This window comes from Cynoglossus semilaevis, chromosome Z, assembly GCF_000523025.1.
Source record: "Cynoglossus semilaevis isolate Cse_v1.0 chromosome Z, Cse_v1.0, whole genome shotgun sequence".
NCBI classification, from domain to species: Eukaryota; Metazoa; Chordata; class Actinopteri; order Pleuronectiformes; family Cynoglossidae; genus Cynoglossus; species Cynoglossus semilaevis.
Genome location: NC_024328.1, coordinates 5,888,378 through 5,892,794, shown reverse-complemented (window position 1 = coordinate 5,892,794; position 4,417 = coordinate 5,888,378). Strand labels below are relative to the sequence as shown.

General features: G+C 35.3%; 1 long non-coding RNA gene across 1 annotated transcript; it reads right to left on the bottom strand.

Annotated features, from left to right (window-relative positions):
- Positions 1 to 279: 279 nt before the first annotated feature.
- On the bottom strand, positions 280 to 2,007 carry LOC107990256 (uncharacterized). Its single transcript, XR_001761804.2, has 3 exons — positions 946 to 2,007; positions 755 to 881; positions 280 to 608 (listed from the first exon to the last, which is right to left on the bottom strand). It is a non-coding gene; the product is annotated as an uncharacterized LOC107990256 (long non-coding RNA).
- Positions 2,008 to 4,417: the final 2,410 nt, after the last annotated feature.

Sequence of the window (4,417 nt, the reverse complement as noted above, 5' to 3'; positions counted from 1 at the left end):
TAAAAATTACAGTAAATGCGTGATACTGGAAATGTAAGATGTGCATTTTTAATCGTTATGTAGTGCAGCCCTACTTTTTTTCTGTAAACTTCATACACAGCACATTAATTAATATTGTTAAATTAGTTAATGTTCCAAAAATCACAAAAAAACATTCACTGTAGTACTTTTCAATACAAACTCTTTATTTGAAGTCCAAACTTTTCCAACTTTGCCAGCACAATAAACTGCAGTAAAAATGTAAAAACACTCTTACAAACTGTAACAGTGTGAAAAAGCCAGCGATTATTTTCTTCTTTTTACACTCAACTTTGGTGCCTCTGTAGATGAGAACAAACTCCATGAGAGAGAGAGAAAGAGTTAGAACAAAATTAGTTTTAAAATGATTGCAGTGAGCAAAATGAGTGGACAGATTTAATAGGTACACACCTTTAATAACAAAATATCTGCAGTGTATATCATATCAAATGTACCTTTTATCACATCATCCCTCAACATCACTGGTAGGTCCACTCATTGTTGGCAAGGTCTGAGATCAGTGTCAAGACTCTGGGACTGACCAATAACACTTTTTTACTCTTCTTCCAGGATTTATTGAAAAGAAACACCTTTAAAAAAGAAAGAAAGGAAAAGACCGAGTGTTTACTCAGTATTACTGCATGCAGGGTATGCTAGGAACTATTTGTAATTCTAATAATGATAAATAATTCAATTTTTACCGTTGGAGGAACTCAAGTGTGGACTGTAGTTTTACCAGGTAGTGTATGTTGAAGCAGTAGTAACTGCCAAACATCAGGCAGATGTGAAGAAAGTGATGTGGTTGTTGACAACTTCTCAGTCAAAGCTCAATATAAATGTCTCAGCACCAATGCAGGAGGACCCTAGGAATAAAAAAAATAATAAAAAAATTAAATTAAATGACAACAGAAAGTCAATGGTACTCACTGGCGTTCACAAAGTGAGACTGTGCATTTTAATGGCATTAAAGTCACGTCCTGATCAATTGTCGATGTACTGTTATGGTGGCGATAGAAATGCGATTTTAAAGCTGCATAACTCGAAAGCACTTGCTTACAATTTGTTGCTACACAGTTGAAAAAACGTCAGGGTTCATTGCGGTGGAGTTTGCAATGCAAAGTATATGCTTTTACAGATTTGACGTTTTCTCCACATGTTATATGTTATAAGAATATATTTCAATGTACAAATCAATCAACACGTCGAGCAGTATAGTTAGCTAGTCAGAGGCTTCAACATGCCAGCGTTAGCGCGATAAAACGCGAGCCACATTTTCCTTAAGCCTACATGATACAGTCCTTTCCTATGCTGTTATAACAGTTCAGCTAGTCGTAAGACTGTCGGGATGTTGACTTAACGTCAGCTGTCTGCAATGTAGCCCTCTCGATTAAACGAATAATTGCAGTTTAGTCAGAGTTTTATAAATATACTTACCGAGGCAACTGCAGAAAACTCTTTGGAAATCCGTTAATGGTCGAGGTGGTCAGATGGAGTGCGCTGATTGGTCTGTTTGGAATTCAGGCGCGTTACCATCAAATGCACTATCGATGGAGATGGTGCTTTTGAAAACCTCTGAACAAAGAAGCTGCCAATGTCTTGCTCTGTCGCCCGACTCTCTCTAACATATGAGGTTAAACATTTGAAAGGTAAATTGTTAATGTAACTCATGTATAGTGAAATAGACCGGTTCTCTGTAATGTTAACTCCTGTGATTCCAGACTGTCAGTGGACGCACGTATATAGGTAGGTCTGTGATTGGGTGCGAGTGAGTCTGTGTGTATGTGACGGAGTGAGGAGCCAGTGGAAGGAAAGAAGAGCATGTAGAGAAGTCATTGTTGTTATGTGGCGTAGTTACAGCCGACAGTAACTGTTAAGGTTTTTCAATAAAAGACCTGTCTGAGACGAACGCCTCGTCGTCATTGTAACGCTCGACCAGACGTTATAATAAGTATTTATATTTTAAAAAAAGTCTTTATTAACATACATATATTATCATATCTAAAAAAAATATGTTGTAGTTGTCATAAGTATTAAAGTATTTGTCTGTATTTAACACCAAAGTACATCAATTTGACAGGTACAAAGTATATTTTGAAATAAATGCAAGAATCACATCTAAATATGTCATGATTCTGTTGTCAGCACACCAGTGTGTATATTTAACTGTGAAACTGCATTATTTTTGCAAAAAGAATGCAAAAATTACAGTATTGAATTGTAAAAAAATGTATGACCCACAACAGTAAATATATTTAACTGTGAAAAACTGTTTTTTGTGGGAAATAAATGCAAAAATCACGGTACTGAATGTTAATAAATATTACAGCAAGGCAATGTATTTTTTCAAGACAAAAATTGTTAAAAGTACTGTATTTTCCTGATTTACTAATTTAATTTAACTTAACCACAGCCTACTGATTTTCACACACATCAAAAGCATTTTGAAAACGTACACTAGTGCAGCTAACAAAAGGTTTTTCTTTCCCGGTTTTGGTTCTTGCACTACTAATTCTCTTAGTAAAAGCTCCTGGTTTTCTGTATAATTCCTTCCTGTGTTTTCCTATTGGCCTCTTGTGTGAAATGGTCAAAGATATGTCACAGGTCAGACCTGTACCTAATAAATCTGATTCAGAATTTTAAAGTGTCTCATATTCTTGGTCTTAATATCAGCTGGAGTGAAGGCCAAGGCCACACATTCACAAGACCTTGGTGATATGGTTAACTCTCATCCTTTATGTTGGTGACGTTGTTTAGCTTTTGTTTTCCAGACAACACTTCAAACAATTCATTCATTTTACTCTACACCATTTATTTCATAGTTTCTTTATTTTTGTTGACTTTACATTGTTTAAATTGAGTGCACGTTTGTAGTGAGTTAAACGTTTGTATTCCTTTAACCTTTTATGGTTTGAGTTACATAACCCAAAAGATTTATAAAAAGACAGGGCCCAAATAGGCATTAGCCCCATAAGATGCCAATCATGTCTCATGTCTTGACACTCATTTCAGCCAACAACACTCATCCTTTCTATACACCTTACAAAGAGTTCCATGTCACCTGAAAACTCAATTCCATGAAGCCACAGACTGGGAGTAACACTAAACACTAAAACCAACAAACAAATTGTAAAAGGCATGTCTCAATGATCAGTGAACTGAACATGCGCTCTGTTTGATGAATTAAATGATATTAAAAACTTTAAAGATTTAAAAGCTTTTTACTTACCGAACTTGACATTAGCCAGCATTCTGTGAAGAATGGCCTGCAGCTGTGTTTGGCTTCTACCACTTGCATGAGTTTGCCTTAAGTGGTAAATGTGTGGTAATAGAATTTGGAGAGCAACTGGAGTGCAGTGTTCCATAACTTCATACCACAACTTGAGAGTCATACCACAAAACATGTATTAAAGAAGTAAAACTAGTATGAATTTAGTTAAATACAGTATTTGATATCTAGTCAGGTAATTGTTGGCATTTACAGTGAATTTGGCTTCCAATATTGCCTTTTATTATTAATTTTTATTGGATAATGAAATGAAATATTATACCAATAGGTCTATTTGCATTAATTCAAAATTGAAACTGCATGGAAACACAACATTATTACTGCAGAATTAAAACAAAACAAAAAGACAACTGCAATTATTATATGTTAGGCTTTGTCTGTGTCTGAAAGCTACAAAGCTTCAACAGCCATTAACCTTGGCTGACCCTGGGAAAAAAATCATACTTCTGATCACTTCTGCCTCAACACCAGGTTGTAAATTAGGGAACATGTGAACTGTATGTACATACATATGGTCTGTGGAATCAGTTTTAATCAAGCAGCTAAAAAAACAAACATTTGAGCTTCTTGGAACTTCTTCTTTTGAACTTCTTGATACTATTTCTCAAATAGAGAAGTTTGTGAATAGCCATCTGATAACCTTTATTTTGTGAAGCTTCATAGGATAAAACCTTTATCATGACCAATGCCCTTAAAGTTGAGTCTGTTACTTCTTGAGTATCTTTCAATGGCAACTAGTCCTTCATCCATAATGAACACTTCTCGACAAATATTTTGGTGTTGATAAGATTTAGATTAATTTGCCAATTGTAGTGGAGACATATATTCTTTTCATACAAAAGCCACACCGTACTATAGAAAGGAAAGTGAACTCCTTGTCATTGTGACACAGCACACCACTTCACACAACCAAATGTGACCTCTGCTTTTAACCCATCACCAAAGTGAACAGCCACCACTGCCTTCTGGGCCATACCTAGTAATTGAAATTGAATTGGTAATTTTCAATCATCAACAAGAGTGAGTGATTTATGTTATTTAGAATCTAAATAACCCAAATCGATTCCAGCTTGACTCAGCCAACCATAGGAGACGATTTTTTATCAAAGTGAA